General features: G+C 46.9%; 1 protein-coding gene across 3 annotated transcripts in view; it reads left to right on the plus strand.

The window, feature by feature from the left end:
- The window catches only part of PDE4A (phosphodiesterase 4A), an 873,456-nt gene that overhangs the window by 240,592 nt on the left and 611,999 nt on the right, over positions 1-20,865 (plus strand). The window lies entirely within an intron of this gene.

Here is a 20,865-nt window from a genome sequence, read left to right on the forward strand (position 1 = left end):
AGACTGTCCCTGACTATTCTCTTGTGTAATCCCTCAGTGTTATTCATCGCTGTCTCTGTGCCCTTTGGGCCAGCAGCTGTTGGTTGCATTTGTCCTTCAGCAAAGATCCTGTATAGCAGTGGTGGCGAACCTATGGCACGGGTGCCAGAGGTGGCACTCAGAGCCCTTTCTGTGGGCACTCAGGCCTTCGACCCCAGGACAGAGTTCACCAAGCAGGACCAAATTCACCAAATCTTCCTGCAGTCCCAGACAACTTAACAGATGTTGCTCTCAGCGCTATTTTAAAGTGACACTTCATTGGCTGTTTGGAACTGCGGGAAAAGTGAGACAGTGTTGACAGAACTGACAGATCTTTGTAGGTCATCCTGCCGGACTCCCCATTCTTACTGTAGAGGAGCCCCTGCAGAGAAGATACAATGATAGTCTGAATTTGCCCTTCTTCTCTCAACTGTATTGGTGGCCCCAGGGGGCCGATATGATTTAAAGATGTTGAAGAACAGGTAGCAATAAGTTACTGCTTAAAATGCAATGTTGGCACTTCACGGTAAAAATATATGGATTTTTGTTATAGTTTTTGCACTCTGTCTCTAAAAGGTTCGCCATCACTGCTGTATAGGGATGAAAACAAAGGAGGTTCAGGGATAACTACCTTATGGGGGTCCCATATATGAACATACATCACCTATTTACATAGAGCAGATTTCTATCATATTCAGATCATATGCTATACATAGTGGTCGTCTTCTGTGACAGGATCATCTCTCTTGTGAAAATTGCTAAGCAAAAAATAGAAAATTTACGGTAAATCTACCATCAAGGTCTTTTTAAATTATGCTAATGAACCAGAAAGGTTCTGGAGGGGGGAATGTTGCCAGAGCCCCCAAAAGTGACAACTAAGGGGGATGTGGTTAATTTATATAGATATATACATGAGGTATTCAAAAATCTCTGGAGAAAAGTTTAATCTCTAGAGGAGACAAGGTTTCTTTACTGAACTGTGAAACTGTGGAATAGCTGAGCTGAGGAGCAGAGCACAGCAGGGACAGTAGAGAGCTTCAAGAAGGGTTTAGATAACTTCATACTTTAAAACAACATTGATGGTTATTATATAATACAGAGCTGTTTTTCTTTACATCCTTTCCCCTCAGCTCCTTGCCTTGGTTAGTTGAACTTTATGTAATGTTTTTTTAACTGTACTAACTATATTACTATACAAGCCCTTAAAGGAAACTACCACATAGACACATTGCTTCTAGACCAAGCACACTTACATGCTGACATGTGCCTCCTGCAACAGGATCAGTTTTTCTTTTAACGTCTAATAGCTTCGGTTTTGAGAAAACTGGCTTTTAAAATAATGCAAATGAGCCTCAGGGGCTTCTGGCTACAGAAGACCGTTCTTGCTCGGTCGTCTGCTAATTATTCACACTTCCATTCAGGGTTTCTTGCCCCCACCTCCCATCCTGAATAGAAGCATGAAGAATTGCCATATACGACTGAGCTATAAGGGGCTTTTGTGACACATCCTGGAGCCCCTAAGGCTCATTTGCATCATTTTAAGAGCCTGTTTTCTCAAAAACTAAGCTATTACAACCAAATGGGAGAACAGATCCAGTTTCAGGAGCCACATGCAAGCATATAAGTGTGGTTTGTTCAGAAGCAGTGCATCCATGTGTTAGAGTTCCTTTAAGGATGTGCCTTTCCTGGAAACATTTTTGGCTTTTTGTTTTCGGTTAATTTTTATATTCAGTGCTCATATAGCTGGAGCTGCTTAAGGCGTTGTTTTTTGCAGGAGGGGGTTGTATTTTTTTAATAGTGTAGACAAAAATAATGAAAGCAATAATAACTTCCACCACTGTTATCTGGCCTGTGCTTTATACAGTAAAGAGCTGAGACTGTTGCACTGTTTGGAGTGGAGAGAGATATCTGCATTCCATTGTTAGATAAGTGAGACTTCCGAGGAATCTGCAGGAGGCTTGTAAGAAGGTTGAGAACTGATGTGAACTCTCAGCCACCCTCATTCAGAGATGGGCGTAACAATCAAGCTTCTCTATACGACTGTAACAGCCAAGCTCATTGCCTCAGTACTGACCACATGGAGTCCTAGGAATGCCCCTTTAAATACAACCGGTAGGCCCCAGTGACCAGCTAATTGCCAGCCAATCTACAGCCCCGCTATCCTCTAAAGAAAGGAGTTATCGCCCGCATTCTAGTTGCTGTTTGGAACCTGCCAATAAAAGAAACCATGAGTTGTTGTACTTCACTGTGTGTGTCCCTCGCCGGCTGCTAACATCACAGGCCTCCCACATCACATCTGCCTACATCTGACACCTACATCTGACACCTACATCTGACACCTACATCTGACACCTACATCTAATACCTACAACGGGAATACCTTCCACACATGCGGCCTCCCCTATTGCTGCTTTTTACCTGCTGGCCCAGGCGGTTGTGAATGAGGCTTACAACTGAACCCAAGGCTTCCATGACACCTGCATCCTAGCCAACTATTATAGACAGCTGCTTTGGAGGCTACTGGGTCGTGCACCTGTGTGATATCATCTGACCAGGGATATATAGCGAGCCGTGCACCTGTGTGATATCATCTGACCAGGGATATAACGAGCCGTGCTCCTGTGTGACATCACATGACCCGGGATATAACGAGCTGTGTACCTGGTGATATTACAAGACCGATGATATAACGAGCTGTGCACCTGTGTGACGTCACATAACCAGGGATGTAACGAGCCATGCACCTGTGTGACATCACATGACCAGGGATATAACGAGCCGTGCACCTGTGTGACGTCACATAACCAGGGATGTAACGAGCCATGCACCTGTGTGACATCACTTGACCAGGAATATAACGAGCCGTGCGCCTGTGTGACATAAACAAAAAATGAGGGACTGTCCTAGCACCAGTTATATAGACATACCGTAATCCTTTTATACATGGAAAAACTGTTGCCAGGAAACATTTTGCTGACTGTGACCAGGGATATAACAAACCGTCTACCTGTGTGACATCACATGACCAGAGATATATGAGCCGTGCTCCTGTGTGACATCACATGATCAGAGATAAATGAGCCGTGCTCCTGTGTGACATCACATGATCAGGGACATAACAAGCCGTGCACCTGTGTGACATCACATGACCAGGGATATAACAAACACCGTACCTGTGTGACATCACATGACCAGAGATAAATGAGCCGTGCTCCTGTGTGACATCACATGATCAGGGACATAACAAGCCGTGCACCTGTGTGACATCACATGACCAGGGACATAACAAGCCGTGCACCTGTGTGACATCACATGACCAGGGACATAACAAGCCGTGCACCTGTGTGACATCACATGACCAGGGATATAACGAGCCGTGCACCTGTGTGACATCACATGACCAGGGTTATAATGAGCTGTGCACCTGTGTGACATCACATGACCAGGGATATAACGAGCCGTGCACCTGTGTGACATCACATGACCAGGGATATAACGAGCCGTGCACCTGTGTGACATCACATGACCAGGGATATAACGAGCCGTGCACCTGTGTGACATCACATGACCAGGGATATAACGAGCCGTGCACCTGTGTGACATCACATGACCAGGGATATAACGAGCCGTGCACCTGTGTGACATCAACAAAAAATGAGGGACTGTCCTAGCACCAGTTATATAAATATACCGTAATCCTTTTTTACATGGAAAAACTGTTGCCAGGAAACATTTTGCTGACTGTGACCAGGGATATAACAAACCGTCTACCTGTGTGACATCACATGACCAGAGATATATGAGCCGTGCACCTGTGTGACATCACATGACCAGGGTTATAATGAGCTGTGCACCTGTGTGACATCACATGACCAGGGATATAACGAGCTGTGCACCTGTGTGACATCCCATGACCAGGGATATAACGAGCCGTGCACCTGTGTGACATCACATGACCAGGGATATAACGAGCTGTGCACCTGTGTGACATCACATGACCAGGGATATAACGAGCTGTGCACCTGTGTGACATCACATGACCAGGGATATAACGAGCCGTGCACCTGTGTGACATCAACAAAAAATGAGGGACTTAACAAGCCCCAAAGCAAATAGCGAAGGGGCGGAGGACTGTAGGGGGTGGTTTCAAGCCTTCTGGTAGGCTGGTGGGGCTTGCCCCTTTACCCCTCCCGTGTGAGGTCACCGGAGGCGGTGTTTGGAGGCGGGTAAGGACCCGCCCGGTGGTTTTATAAAGTCCGAGAGCACGTGGGGGGGCCTCTTTCCTTCTGCCCCCTGGACCGAAGAGGCGAGAAGTCAGAGACACCTCTGCAAATACCCAGCATGGCTTCCCTAGAAGAACAAGTAATCCAGCAAGTGACCAGGGTTCAGCCATGCTGGATACCCTCCTGCAGCGCCCTGCTGCGGGGTCGGTTCAAGAAGCGGACGTCCCTGAAGAGGACACCCATCTCCCTGGATCGAAACCCGCTGCAGTGGCTTCCACCCTGGAGGGTACAGCCACCACCCCCGCCCGGCGGCCCGCCACCCTGTCACCACCACCCACCCAGTGCTCCTTACCTCCTCCACGGGAGCAGCTGGATGAAGATAGAGGACGTCCCCTGAAGAAGATCATCACCTGCACCAGCCAGGAAGCGCGGCCCGGGCCAGAAGAAGATGGCGTCGCCTGGACCACGTGGGACACCGTCTGCCCCAGAGGATCGTCGTGGGATCCCTGCTGAGAAGAATGCAAAGGGTAAGCGCGTTGCATCCCCTGCCCAGCATCCCAGCGCTCCTGCCCGGTCCTCTACCCTTCATCCCAGCGCTGCTGCCAGCTCCCCTGCCAGGCACCCGAGCGCTGCTGCCCGCTCCCCCACCCTTCATCCCAGCGCTGCTGCCAGTTCCCCTGCCAGTCACCCCAGCGCTGTCCCCGCTCACCTGCCCGGCACCGCAGCTCTTCGGCCCGCTCAGCCAGCGCCGCCCCCCCCCCCCCGCGCCCTGTTCCGGTCCCCTAACCTTCAGACCAGGCCCCAGCCTGAAGTGGCTTCCAGCCCCGTGGCGCGGCCTCCTCAGCACGCGGCCAGCGAGGACCCCACCCGCCCCCCCCCCCGCGCACGCGATTCCGCTTCCCCCCCCCCCCCGCGCACGCGATTCCGCTCCTCCCCCCCTGCGCACGCGATTCCGTTCCCCCCGCCGTTCAGCTCTCTTCCGGCACCAGCCGGAGCCTGCGGCCTTCCCGCCCGGCCACGCTATGGTTCGGGCCTACTTCGAGCCCAGGCGCCCTCTCCGACATCTATCCTCCTCCTGCTCCTCTTAGTCGCGGGGCCGGCCCTCCCCCAGCTATTCCGGCAGCTCTCCGGACACCCTTTCTCCACGAGGCAGGCTTCAGGCCTCCTCGGCACCCAAGCCAGGGCCTTCGGCAGGCCTCGGGCCTGTACCCCAGCTAGCCCCGGGCCGGCCTCCAGGCCTCGGGCCTTCCCTTCAGCCGACCGTAGGCCTCGGGCCTACCCCTCTGCCAGCCCCAGGCCTCGGGCCTACTCCCCACACAGCCCCAGGCCTCGGGCCTACTCCCCAGACAGCCCTAGGCCCGGGCCTACTCCCCAGACAGCCCCAGGCCCCATCCCAGGCCTCGGGCCTACTCCCCAGGCCCCATCCCAGGCCTCGGGCCTACTCCCCAGGCCCCATCCCAGGCCTCGGGCCTACTCCCCAGGCCCCATCCCAGGCCTCGGGCCTACTCCCCAGACAGCCCCAGGCCTCGGGCCTAGTCCCCAGCCAGCCCCAGGCTCTCTCTCTCCCTGTCACATACCCTCCACCCACACAGCAGCCGCCAGCAGCGTCATCTCCAGCCTGCGTCCCGGCCGATACTGGCTCTGAGCTCCTCTCACCAGACCGCAGCCGCCATCATCATCATCACGGAGGACGTCGCAGACACTACAGCAGCCCATCATCACCGGGCTCCAGTGGCCGCGGGGCGGCGCACTCACACGCCCGCGTACGTCACAGACTACCGACAACGGCACAGAGACTTCCCTCACCTCCTGACCAAGCGCTCCAGGTGGACATCAGAGCATCCTACAACTCGCCAGGAATCTGCAGACAGATCTTCAGCTCATCTACAGCCACTGCAGTTCCAGAGGTCATCCCGTCATGGCAGCCAAGACTCTCAAGCTCCACCTCGCAGCTCTGACATCATCAAGCAACCACCTCAACGCATCACTTCAGCTTCCGAACATCACCAACCATCTGAACAGGACAAAGCACAGTCTTCTCATCAGGACACGTCAGCTCCACCAGCGAAGACTTCATCCGGTGAGTTCAGTGGCCTCCCCTCGTGGTCGGCCATTACCTCCTCACACAAGAACACAGAGGTCATCACACAAGAACACAGAGGTCATCACACAAGAACACAGAGGTCATCACACAAGAACACAGAGGTCATCACGTCCATTACCTCCTCATACAAGAACACAGAGGTCATCATGTCCATTAGATCACTACTCACACAATTAGAAGGCAGTCAGGATACACCTGTGGGCTTAGGGAATTTAGCTAACGCAGGACGGAGTAACACATTTTATGGATCGCAGCCCCGGGGCTGCGCGATCCTCCTTCCAGGAGCCGGGTCCATGCCTTCTGGCAGGACCCGGCTGTAACACACTGAGCATGCGCAGCATCTCATCTGTATTACATTGTGTAAGGTGTTGAATAGCTTTAACAGGCGATCAGTGGATCGCTTGATCAGGCTTACCTGTAAAAGTGATAAAAAAAAATAAAAAAATAAAAAATTTACAAACATTTAATAAAAACAATTTTAATAAAAAGAATTAAAGTGTTCAAAAAAAAAAAAAAAAAAAAATTAGTTAAATAAAAAATAACAAAACATAAAATCGCCGAAAACCCCCACATATTTGGTATTGTCGTGTCAAATGTAATTTTTCATAAAATCTCTTCGGTATCACCGTAATCGTAGTGACCTATAGAATAAAATAATATAGTATTTTTAGTGTCCGGTGTACGACCCCCGAAAAATACAAAGGAAAGGAAACAAAAATTGACGATTTTCTTTCACCATACATTCGAGAGTTAATACAGTCCCATCAATAAGCTAATGACCCACTAAAAGGAAGTATTTGTAAAGTGTAACTCGTGTCAATGCATAATCTGCTGTGAATGGCGCAGCTTCCCTTCCATGCCCTGGCGGGTGCCCATACAGCGGTCGCCACCACATATGGGGGATAGTTATACGCGGGAGGTATTGGAGATCAAATTTTTTTTTTGGAGCGTTTTTGGTATTTTATCCACTGAGAATTTGCACATTTTTGAGAGACACATTAATTTACCCCAAAAAAAAAAAAAATATTGCATCCTATTTTGTTTTAACCCCTGTTAAACAGTTAAAGGGTTTACAAACTTCATAAAAGTTGTTTCACATACACTGAGGGGTGTAGTTTCTATAATGGGGTAATTTATGGGGTTCTACTTTTATTTAGACCTCTCAAAGTAACCTGTAACCTGAGCAGGTCCCTCAATAGCAGGATTTTGCGTTTTTTATGAGAATGTGGAAAATCGCACCTAACGTTCAAAGATAAGAGTATGCATAAAAAACCATGAAGTAGAACATTTTGAAGTCCGAAAAATCAAGAATTTTCCAAATTTTCACCAAATATCTGATTTTCTCCTAATTAAATGCAAATCACCAAAAATTTTCAGCTAACATAAAATACAAGGGGTCACGAGAAAACAATTTTAAATCACTTGGATATGTTTAAGCGTTTCATAGTTATAACCATTTATAGTGACACTGGGCAGATTTAAAAAAAAAAAAAAAAAAAAAAATGGCCCGTGTCAGGAAGGTGAAAAGTGGCTTCGGTGTTAAGGGGTTAATGTCAGTAGGATAATCCTGGGCAGCACAAAAGGCACTTCTCCCCCCATCCACTGCATCAGGTTAACCACCAGACCACCGCAATGTTGGTTAAATGCGGCAATTTAATTTCTTTCAATCCAGTATTAGCACTGGAGAAGGTCGGGAAGAGGTTTCCCCGGGTAGGATGGCCGGTCCCTTATAGAACCGCCAGGCTTAGTTACCAAAAGGAGCCCGGAAAGTTCAGATTAATAATCCACCTGTCTTTTCCCAAGGGTCCCTCGGTCAATGACACTATATAGGAGGTTGTGGCGGTTACGTACGTCTCCTGTGATAGGGCGGGTGTCTTAGTGCAGAGAAAGATGGAAGTGTCCAAAACTTTACATAACTAGTTGCGAGCTTTTGCGGTTTCGGTCCCTGGTTTTGGGTAAATGCAGTAACTTAAAGTCGGTAAAGGATAATCCTGTGTTGCGTAAAAAGGCACATCTCACCCCGGATAACTAGTCCCTTGAAGGAAGTCTTGTGGGTTTTGCAGGTATGTCTTCGAGTAGGTAATGGGTCAGGCATCCTATTCACAGCTGCTTTAAAGAGAGCAAGGAAAGTCCTGATTATCAAAAATACATGGTGTCCCTGGGAGGAGTGGTGTATAGGCATGAGAATCTGCGGGGGATAACCGCCATCTCTTATTATGCGACGGGGTCCATCTCAATTCCATTGAGGTGAATATTTTCGAATATTTTCCTTCCCGGCCTGCAGGAGCAGGCTGAGAGGTCCATGGCCTTGGTCCGTGTGGGGGGTCGCAGCCGGTGGTAGGAGGGAGGAGGCTGCTCCGTGGCGGAAGTTACACAGGCCCTAAGGCGCTGGAAGATGCCCACATGCCGGCTGCAGGGACGCAGCCGCCATTTCGGGCGAAGTTGGTTCTCAAGATTTTGAAGATGCCAAGCGGGCCTAGCAAGTTGGGAAATGTTTTAATTTATAACGTTATTTAATAATTTATCTTAGTTGTTAATAAACGCTGTGGCCTTCCCACATTACCCAAACATTTAGTTTCCCGGTCTGTTGATGGGTGGTTAGTCTAGGTACACGGTCAAGTACCAAACGGTTGGGTGGTTAATCTAGGTACACGGTCAAGTACCAAACGGTTGGGTGGTTAATCTAGGTACACGGTCAAGTACCAGACGGTTGGGTGGTTAGTCTAGGTACACGGTCAAGTACCAGACGGTTGGGTGGTTAGTCTAGGTACACGGTCAAGTACTAGACGGTTGGGTGGTTAGTCTAGGTACACGGTCAAGTACCAGACGGATGGGTGGTTAGTCTAGGTACACGGTCAAGTACCAGACGGTTGGGTGGTTAGTCTAGGTACACGGTCAAGTACCAGACGGATGGATGGTTGATCAAAGTACAAGGTCAAGTACCAGGCGGATGGAAGGTTTATCAAAGTACAAGGTCAAGTACCGGACGGTTGGGTGGTTAGTCTAGGTACACGGTCAAGTACCAGACGGATGGATGGTTGATCAAAGTACAAGGTCAAGTACCAGACGGATGGATGGTTGATCAAAGTACAAGGTCAAGTACCAGGCGGTTGGATGGTTTATCAAGGTACAAGGTCAAGTACCAAACGGTTGGATGGTTGATCAAGGTACAGGGTCAAGTACCAAACGGTTGGATGGTTGATCAAGGTACAAGGTCAAGTGCCAAACGGTTGGATGGTTTATCAAGGTACAGGGTCAAGTACCAGATTTAAGGTTTGGGTTTGTTAATCCCTGCAGTCGTCCTAGCACCAGTTATATAAATATACCGTAATCCTTTTTTACATGGAAAAACTGTTGCCAGGAAACATTTTGCTGACTGTGTCTCTGGGAGACTTGCTGATGTATATAGTTATTTTGCAGAGAGCAGGGATATTTTAGAGAGTGACATTAGGAAGCTGTGGATCACCCTGCATGAGTCACAGGCCTTCACAGCTTTGGCCAAAGATACATTTTTAAGATGCAAATGGGCCAGATACTGAGGAAATGGGAAGTTAATCTTCAGTGTGGGAAATATTGTCAAAAAAATCCAGTCCAAATGTGAAGGTTCTGACTCCTGAGGCAAAATCTGTATCTTATACCTGTAATGGCTGCTGACATCTTCAGGCCAGATCTCTCCCGGTCATAGACCCCGTCCTTACACTGAAAGAGACAGCCACCATTTTGAGACAGTCCTAATAAATGAGGGTGACAAAATCAAAATGGAGACTGTGAGGTGATGGCACATACATCATGTATTGTCATTGCTGGACAGCCGCTAGTATTGTTTAATTTGTAGACTGAGTAAATTTAAAGAGTCTACCCCCCTGTGTCTATACTTAATAAACATCAGAGTACAGAATGAATCTTACTTGTAGGATACTATTGGTGTATCTAAGCTTACCACATGTGATACTACAGAGCTGGTATAATCCTTACTTGTAGGATGCTGGTGGTGTATCTAAGCTTACCATGAAAGATACTACAGAGCCAGAATAAATCTTACTTGTAGGATACTATTGGTGTATCTAAGCCTACCACGTGTGATAATGCAGAGCCAGTATGAATCTTACTTGTAGGATACTGTTGGTGTATCTAAGCTTACTATGAATGATACTACAGAGCCGCTATGCACCTTACTTGTAGGATACTGGTGGTGTATCTAAGCTTACTATGAATGATACTACAGAGCCGCTATGCACCTTACTTGTAGGATACTGGTGGTGTATCTAAGCTTACTACGAATGATACTACAGAGCCGCTATACACCTTACTTGTAGGATACTGGTGGTGTATCTAAGCTTACTATGAATGATACTACAGAGCCGCTATACACCTTACTTGTAGGATACTGTTGGTGTATCTAAGCTTACTACGAATGATACTACAGAGCCGCTATACACCTTACTTGTAGGATACTGGTGGTGTATCTAAACTTACTACGAATGATACTACAGAGTCACTATACACCTTACTTGTAGGATACTGGTGGTGTATCTAAGCTTACTATGAATGATACTACAGAGCCGGTATACACCTTACTTGTAGGATACTGGTGTATCTAAGTTATGTGCTATACAGTCTGATGAGCTAATGTGTAGGAGCTATTACTACGTATGTGATACTGTATGTTATCCGCTCATGTGAAATATCTGTGATACTGTAGATTGAAGCGGTGTATCTAAGCCTGTCATGTTGGCTACAGCCCCAGGGACCCACACGTCTCTATTAGACCACAGCTTCTCCATGGGAGCGGAGCCTCTTGTTATTATATTAGAAATTCCTGCCTGTATTACGGGTCAGCGGGGGAGCGGGGGTAGACGAGGGGGTCGGTCGGGATTATTGATTTCTTTGCCAAAATTCGGACTTGCAACACATGTTCATCTTGGCATCTCAGACACGATCCGGAGCCAAGCCCATATGTTTCCTTCTTCTTTCATCATCCTCTTCCTCCATAGCATCATCCATCACTACAAGACCAGGGATCACACACCAGACTCTTAAAGGGTTCAATGGCTTTAGATTTTAACTCTTTAGTTAAAGAAGTAAAATTATCCTCCCTGACAGCAGGGGGCAGATTTTTTTTTAGTATCCCAGAAATTAGCCACCACAATTTCCAGTAATTTATGATTTGGTTACAGGATCCTCATTGGTCAATCATCTAGTAGGGAAGATTTCCCTGCAGACCCTTGATGATCGGGGGGCGCCCCTGATTGCTGTTCATCTAGCCTTTAGGAGTAGTTGAGATGAGGTTGTCCTCAAAGGGATAAATGTCATTTTATTACTGTATAAATGTATGGACTCCATCTGTTGAATAGTGATATTTATACAGCATTACCATTACAATCAGACATTTGTGAGTAACCACAATGCTGAACATTTTGCTAAAAAATACCGCCATGCCAAGTAGGTGCCCCTACAGCAGCCGGTAGTCAAAGTGCCCCCCACAGCAGCCTGAGTGCCCTCCACAGATGGCTCCACAGCAGCCTGAGTGCCCTCCACAGATTTCTCCACAGCAGCCAGAGTGCCCTCCACAGATTGCTCCACAGCAGCCAGAGTGCCCTCCACAGATTTCTCCACAGCAGCCAGAGTGCCCTTCACAGATTGCTCCACAGCAGCCAGAGTGCCCTCCACAGATTGCTCCACAGCAGCCAGAGTGCCCTCCACAGATTTCTCCACAGCAGCCAGAGTGCCCTCCACAGATTGCTCCACAGCAGCCAGAGTGCCCTCCACAGATTGCTCCACAGCAGCCTGAGTGCCCTCCACAGATGGCTCCACAGCAGCCTGAGTGCCCTCCACAGATTGCTCCACAGCAGCCAGAGTGCCCTCCACAGATTTCTCCACAGCAGGCAGAGTGCCCTCCACAGATTGCTCCACAGCAGCCAGAGTGCCCTCTACAGATTGCTCCACAGCAGCCAGAGTGCCCTCCACAGATTGCTCCACAGCAGCCAGAGTGCCCTCCACAGATTGCTCCACAGCAGCCTGAGTGCCCTCCACAAATTGCCCCACAGCAGCCAGAGTGGCCCTATACAGTAGCCAGAGTTCCCCCCACATCAGCCAGAATGCCCCCACATCAGCCAGAGTGCCCCCCACATCAGCCAGAATGCCCGCCACACCAGCCACAGTGCCTTCACAATTATCATAGTGCCCCCAACACCAGCCAGAATGCCCCCAAAGATTGCCCCACAGCAGCCAGAGCATCCCCACAGAGTTCTCCCATGCCAGCCAGTTTGCCTCCACAGCAGCTAGAGTGCCCTCACAGAGTGTTCACCGTTCCTACAAAAAAGCAGCAATATTCTTCCTTACTCCTGTGTGCGCTGGCAGTATGCACCGGCGATGAAGTCGGCAAACGTGATGCGATGACATCATCAGGTCTACCGGCTTCAGAGCCAGTACGTGTAGCTACTGCACACAGCACTACAGAAGAAAAAGACTACTGCCTCTTCAAGGGAGCGGGGGAAATGCCCCATGCTGTGCTCCCGACTAGTGCAGTATATTGCCAGGGGGATGGGCCAGATGACATGAGGCCACGGGCCAGATTTGGGCTGTAGTCAATGTATTTGACACCTATGCCTTATGGCGAGAGCGTCACTCCCGCCTATGCTGCAAAGTGATGAATTACCCCCTGCTGGTGTGATCATGGGGGGAGTCAGTCACCCCTAGTAGTGATAAGAGGGAAACTACAGGAGGACACATCCATTGTGAGGATCTATTGGTGAATGGGAACTTGTGATTTCCCTTTCTTATGGCCGGGTCTCCTTCAGCAGGATAATTTGAAGACTATAAATAAGTGATTGGAGTGAGATGAAAGTCAGGAGACTGGGCTTTTATGGGTGCAAATGGGTCTGAAAGAATATCTAGGGGAATCCAGGACCTTTCAAGTTCGGTGGATGAAACCTGATGATATGGGGTTGCTTCACACCCAAAGGGGTTGCACACTAGACCAGGATCGATGATGGTCTCAAAGCTGAGCTATATATGGGAATCCTACAAATACTTTTTTTGTACACTCTGTACTATGATAAAAAGCACAATATAGAGGCTCCTTTACTAAGGGTCCCCAGACCCTTCTTTTTTGCCCTGAATTGCCCTGGGTTTTTGGCGCACACGCGATCGGATTGTGGCGCATCGGCGCCGGCTTGCATGTGACATAAATCGGAGGGCCTGGCCGTCGGAACAACCCGACTGATTCAGACAAACCGCAGAATTTAAAAAGCAAATTGTGTCGCAAGATCAGCACTCACATGCACCGGGAAGCAGAAGGTGAACTCCGGCAGACCTCAGCGGGGAAGCGACACCTGCAGGAAATTGGACGCACAATCTTAGTGAATCGTGGCAGACCCGAATCCTCGTCGGACAACGCACAGCGGGGATAGCGACGGGAAGTAAATGTGCCCCATAGTGTTCCACCAGGACATAGATCAAGGTGAAGAAATGGTTCAATGACAATAAAGTAGAGTTTCAGGGATGGCTTCAACAATTCGCAGACCTTAACCTTATCTCAAACACTTGTTGGAAGTGCAACATTGGGAATGGGGATAAGAGACCTGAGGCCATTGTAACCCTACAGCAGTGTTATCATCATTAAAGTCCATTCCAACAAGTCCTTCTCGGTGCAGGATTTTTTGTTATGTCAATGATTGTATAAGGATGATGGTTTACATGACCATCCTGTATACTGCAGCTCCTCTAGGAACTCACAAGGTCATGACTAGGGAAGTGAGCGCCTTCCTCAGTTCATAAGGCAGGAAACACAATGGAGAAGATGAAGGCTTGTGGGACGAGATAGAGTCGTTCCTGGGACGTCTCAATTACCTTCAAATTCTTACAAGGTTAAAAACCCAAAGACCTTAAAACAAACAATGGTGATTCTACTACCCCCTATATAAGAGAATAACAAATATTAGTAATATTACAATTAATTATCCAATCAGCGTCTATACAAGAAGACTAAGAGGTCAGACAATAGAAATAGAGTGAAGTTTGTGTTGACCATGAACTCCAGGAAAAGAAAATTTTGGTAAATAATTTTATGATCCTCCTATGACGTAATGAATACAAATGGGAAATAAATTGTAGCTCCGGCGATCCTTGGGATGCTGAAGTGTATTTATATTGGAAGAAGTTATTAATTCTACTATTGTGTGACATTTCCGCCGGTGTGACCTTTATCAAACGTAGGAGCAAAAAATAGCTGAACAAGCTGGATGTCACAGTCTATGGGAATAGTCCCTTAGGACTAAAGTCAGTGGACTCCCTGGACCACCGCGGGGGATAAAGATGAGCAGGAGCAAGACCGGAGCCAGGGACTGGAGCCATCAGGAGCTGGGACAGGTAAGTACCGACCTGGGGGAGCTGGGCAGCGGCAGTAGCAAACAGCGGTGGAGCACAGGGGCACCCGCGCCATGATACCAGACCGGGGCCGGGCAGCGCACGGGTGCACCCGGGATCTGAGGCATGGATCGCGTGGGTCACCCGTGACACTGGATAAGTAAGGAGGGCGGCTGGTGTGGTACATCTGTATTGATAATAAGTTACATGTGTTGGTGAGAGAACTTCCATTCTAGTGTTCGTCTACCAAAGACCAGTGGGTCAGTAGGCCATATATCACTGTGACTTGGTGTTAGTGATGTAGGGAGTAGAAGGTTACTACATCCACATTTTTGGCTGTGGTCATCAAATCAAGGTATGGAAGACTCTACCTGGCTGTTATCATCTGAAGTACCAAGTATCTGCTGTTGAGTTGAGTTGAGGACTCCCCAAATATCAATTTCTGGGATACTTTGAATATGATATTAAGCCTTCATTCTGAAGCCAGTAGGAGAACCCTTGTGCTACTAATTTGCTGGAGAACTTGTCTGCAGGAGAACTTGTCAACTGGAGAGCACCAGTGTTACTACTCTGAGCTCCATTAGAAAGAGAATGTCCATCGTGAAGATCTTTAGGCAAAGGGCAACTAATGATCTCCGTCTCATGAAAGTCTCTGGACTCATGTACCATCTCAAGTTCTGTAGGGTAGAAGAAAATACTCTTAGTGTCCTGTGCCTCTTGTCTCAAGTTGATATTAGGTTACTCTGTAGGCTCCTGGTGTGAGCTTCTGCTCAAGGGACTTCATTGATTCAATCATCAACAGATCTATGCTGGCTACATAGTCATCTTTCTCCTGAAGCACCAACAGTGTATATCTCCTGAAGCACCATCATGTGCAAGGTCTCCATTTTGACTGTTCTCTTTACAAGAGTTTTCTCAAGAAAAGAGAGGTCTTAAACTGGTCATTTTCCCACCGGTTTCGGTGTCAGAAAAATACTTAGACTCAAAACCCTTGCTGCTAATGCTGCCTTCTGTTAAAATTACTGAAGGAGTTGACGGACCATAGGACAGGACTGAGTGTTTAGAACAAGCCAAGTTGGGGTCAGTCTTTCACCCACCTGAATTGACAACTTTTCGTTGAAGACAATGGACCTTCTTGGCTGACAACTCTGCTGAGGAACATGCTGCAACCCTAGATTTTCTCTCCCTACCCTCAAATAGAGGGCTTCCAAAAATCTCTTTCTGGAGACCACCAGGTGCATGCCCCCATCCAGAAGGTCCACTTGGCTGTGTTGGTACTGTGTTGGCCAAGCACCAATTTTGGTGAGTCAAGATGAGAATCAGAGAACTCTGTTTTCATCAGGAGAATGTTCTGCATTATTTTCACTTGTTGAGGCTCCATCTTCAATATCTCGGGGTAGATGACTCCACAGGCCTTTGAGAACAGGGCAACTTTACGAGCAGCAAGAGAAGTGATATGGGCTTTCTCAAGCATAGCGTTCACCTTGGGTCCAGCGGAACAGCTGGTATTTTTGGTTTATGCCATGTCATATGAATAAGTCACAATATGGTGGGGGAATTACAGCAGAATACTTAGTAATCTTAGCGGATATGTAGAATCCTGGTCCGGCTGGGGATGAGGTCAAGCAGAGCCGCAGCTGTTACTGGCACATCAGTGCCTCCAGCTATTTCATGTAACAGGTTTAAAGGGGAAGCTTCTCCACTACAATTGCACAGCTAGGCAATGTATTCTCCTTGGAGATCTGTGTACTCATAGATGTGTTTGTGTTGTTAGTAGCAGCAGGACTGTGAAGTTTTTGTGAGATTTATCTCCCTGAATGGTAGATTCTCCAAGTGCAGAGGGTGTTTGTCCCCACACTGTTGTGCTCTCTGCAGACAGTGTTAGGTATTTTCTTTAGAGGGTTGTATATACCTTAGTGTATGCTGTTAGTAGCAGCAGGGCTGTGAAATGTTTTTATCTCTCAGAATGGTAGTTTTTTCAACTGCATAACTGTGTGTCCTCACACTGTTGTGCTCACTGTAGACAGTGTTTTTCCTAAGAGAGATGTATATACAGATTTATATCCTAGAATTGTAGATTCTTCAAATACATAAGCTTTGTATCCTCATATTGTTGTGCTCTCCGTCGACAGTGTTCGGTACTTTCCTAACAGAGATTTGTAAACCTTTGTGTATGTTGTTAGTAGAAGCAGGACTGTGAAATCTGGATTTATATTATAGATTTGTACACCTTCTCATAGTGCACTGGGGGCATGTCCTCACACTCAGAATCTCATAATTTAATTGCTTGACAGCCCCTTTTCCCTCTGGTTCAAGAGTTTTTTTTACAGAAGCCTAGTACAGGTTTTACTCACAGATCACAGAGTAGGGGCTGCGGAAGTGGTTTTTTTTTATGTTAACAGAATTAACAAAAATTGTTGGTCTCTCTTTTAACCTTTTTCATTGTTTTCCAAAGTTAGCAGTACACCCCCCTCCCCCCTCCCTATGTCCACAGCGTTTGCCCAGTCTGTATACATCACAATGGAGCCTTCTCTCCTCTTCCAGGAAATCAGGGTCACTTTGAAGAAAGGACTGAGGCGTCTTACCTAACGCGGGAAAATCCCTGCAGGGACTTGAATATTACAAAGTGCATCCCTCACCCCCTCCTAAGTTGGAGTGACTCTTAAACTAAATTCTCAGCACTTTATCAATATACAATCACAGTATAACATTCCCCATAGACCAGCAGTAGATGGAGACATTCCGGAGGCTTCCGGGAATTCATGATTGTACACGGAAATGAAAGTGAAAGTAAGTGAAAGCAGAGAATAGATCATGAGATCACACTGTTTATAGAAGGAGCGAGGAGGAGGCCGGGGGCAGCACATAGTCACCGAGGCATCTGGATAATGTACAGGAATGGGGGAGGATGGATGTATAGATATATAGGAGATAGAACAGCGCACAACCATAGAGACTGTTGGGCAGTCATGGTAAGACTCCGAGGATACAGGTTTGCCATCTTGGAATAGGGCAAGCCCAAGGTATTAGTGATGTGTCGTTCACGAATGGGTCGGCTCTTGATCGCGAACGACGTGAGGTGAGCCGGTGGCTCACTTAACCGTGCCCCTAACCAGCGTGGTGAGCCGGTGGCTCCCTATTACATATATAATAAGGAGCCGTTCTTGAGCCAGAAGAGCCGGCTCTTTATCGTGATGCAGCTCACTAAGAAGAGCCGTAATTCCCATCACTACAAGGGATAGCACATAAATCAGCATTAACGTGGTATTGTAACAGTATGAAGGGGTAGGCCCAAACCCATAAGATCAGCTATGGCCAGGTGGAAAACAATCTGAGGTCCTTAGACTCCAATTGTCCTGGGCAGCCATCGACCCCCCAATACTATGGCCCATGTAAGTGCAAATCAACAGGTGATCCATAAAGAGTAGATAGATACAGTAAACAGGGGATACCTCAGGAGCAATGGTAAGGCCAACTGAGGTTTATGTGGGTGTAATGTGTGGGGGGTAGGATATGAGATATTTAACAATATACATCTATTAATAGTTCTGTTTTGATTTCTTGATATGTCAAGTGAAGCCTCATGTCTTTTACCTCCTCCTCTTACCTCATGTCTTTTACCTCATCATTTTACCTCATGTCTTTTACCTCATCATTTACCTCGTGTCTTTTACCTCATCATTTTACCTTGTGTCTCTTACCTCATCATTTTACCTCCTGTCTTTTACCTCATCATTTTACCTCCTGTCTTTTACCTCGTGTCTTTTACCTCATCATTTTACCTCGTGTCTTTTACCTCATCATTTTACCTCGTGTCTTTTACCTCATGTCTTTTACCTCATCATTTTACCTCATGTCTTTTACCTCATCAACCAGAGATTCCTGTCCATAAAATGGCCGCCGATGGAGGGTCATGTGATCTCTGTCAGTGAACAATAGCCCGGCCAGGATCTTAATCTTATAATCATGAATACTATCACAAGGTCTTGACAGGGCAATTGCTCATGTACATATAGACATCACATGACCCTCCATTGGTGGCCATTTTATGGACAGGAATCTCTGGCTGATGAGGTAAAAGACATGAGGTAAAAGACATGAGGTAAAATGATGAGGTAAAAGACAGGAGGTAAAATGATGAGGTAAAAGACATGAGGTAAAATGATGAGGTAAAAGACAGGAGGCTTCAACTTACAGAATAAAGAAAACGAATCAGAACTTTTAATAGATGTATATTGGTACGTTACCTAATATCCTAATTACTAAAAAAAAACTGGCCAACCCCTTTAACTTCTCATAAAAGCTTCAGAAATGTATGTTTGGATGTACGGACCATTAGTACGGAGTGAAATTTGAGTTTGTGGGAACTGGTGGTGAACAACTTCAGGCTGGATATTTTCGTTTCATTATTCCTTTCTCTTTTTGGAAAACCAACTAAAGTATGAGTGAGTTTCTTTGTTTTTTATGAGGTAAGAGTTTTTTTTTATCAAGCCAAGGATGCATATGGTTGATCTTGTGAACTTATTGAGGAACACGTGAGTTTGTACCCGTGTACCGATGGCCAAATCCATCTGTTACTACAATTTGTCAGCTGAACTGTTTGGGAATTCCAAAATTTTACATCCAACCTGATTTTTTTTGTGTATGCATCCTCCAATTCCATCCGCTTATGGTGTAAAAAGTAAGTTTTATTGACTCTCCATATCCTCCACTCATGATGAGGGATATTGGTGTACTTTATATGCTCAGTACCTACACAACATCCTGTGGCTGGAAGATCCATAGTCTCATTGCTCTCACAGTAAAGTATTCTGTCTATGACGAAGGGTTGACCACCGTTCCTCGAGGTGTTGGGGATGCCATAGTTATAGGCCGAGGTAAATCCTAAATCGATCTCTGTTCTACATTAAACTCCATTCTTTTGTACAGACTCAATAGCCTCAAGTTGGATAACTTGACCTTTTACTCTGATCCCCCCACTGCCCTAATGTCCTTAGTCATCCTCCTCTGCAGCAGCTTCAGTCCAAAAATTGTAGTGCCCAAAATTGTACAGAAATTGACCAGCAATTTAAGGACTTACCTCTCTTCATACATTCTCTGATTTCTACTATTTCTAGCAGCAGTCACTAACATTGAATATTCTGTACCTCAAAGTCTTCACCCCCCCCCCCCCATTACATTTTTGGATTGGAGTCGAATGGCTTCACGTTACATCTCTGGAAATGTCCTATTTTGATACTACTATCAGGGGATTGTTCTTACAGCTGACAGGACCACACTTGGGAGATTTCTAATTGGAGACCTGTCAGCCTGTAGTTTATCAAGGAGCAGTCATACATCTACGTGTACAGGGTGAGTGCGGAGGGGGGTGAAGTTCTCAGGAATTCTACATCTCAGGAATTCTTGTATTGTGTGATACCTTAGCCCACATGTCATAAAAATTTCTCCTTATTTAGACAATTTTTCCCGAAATTAGGCCTACAAATTTAAATTATATCAATTTGGATTTTAAATATTCATCTTCTTCAAATGATACCTAAAAAAATCTACACCTTGTCCCACAAAAATCAAGGCTTTGAATATTGATATGATACAGCTATCCCTGATGGAATTAGGAGATTGAAAGCCACAATAAATTCTCCTTGATCCCCGGTCTGGGGTCTGTATTACTTTAGAGGATCTATGGCCTGCATTTATTAGGGTTTTGTGTACTAAGGGCTCCACGGCCGCACTTTCGTCGGGTTTCCAGTTTTTTTCCGTTTTGCGCCGAATTCTGTCCCTTTGGCGCACGCGATCGGATTTTGGCGCAATCTTTCACGTGACAGAAATCAGGGGACATGGCCGTCGGAAATCCAGACGGATTCGGAAAAACTGCAGAATTTAAAAAACTAATTGTGTCACAAAATCAGTCACTCACATGCATCGGGAAATCGGTTGGTGAACTCCAGCGGACCTCGGCGGACTTCAGCACAGAAGCGACACCCAGTGGACATCAGGCGCACGACCTTAGTGAATCGCCGAAAGACCCGAATCCTCGTCGGAGAAAGCGCCGCTGGATCGCGACAGGACCGGGTAAGTAAATAACCCTCATTGTTGGGGAGGGGTCTGTTTTTGGGATATGTTAATTTGGGGGTTCTAGTTTGGAGTCCAGTT

Source organism: Engystomops pustulosus, chromosome 4 (assembly GCF_040894005.1).
Source record: "Engystomops pustulosus chromosome 4, aEngPut4.maternal, whole genome shotgun sequence".
NCBI classification, from domain to species: Eukaryota; Metazoa; Chordata; class Amphibia; order Anura; family Leptodactylidae; genus Engystomops; species Engystomops pustulosus.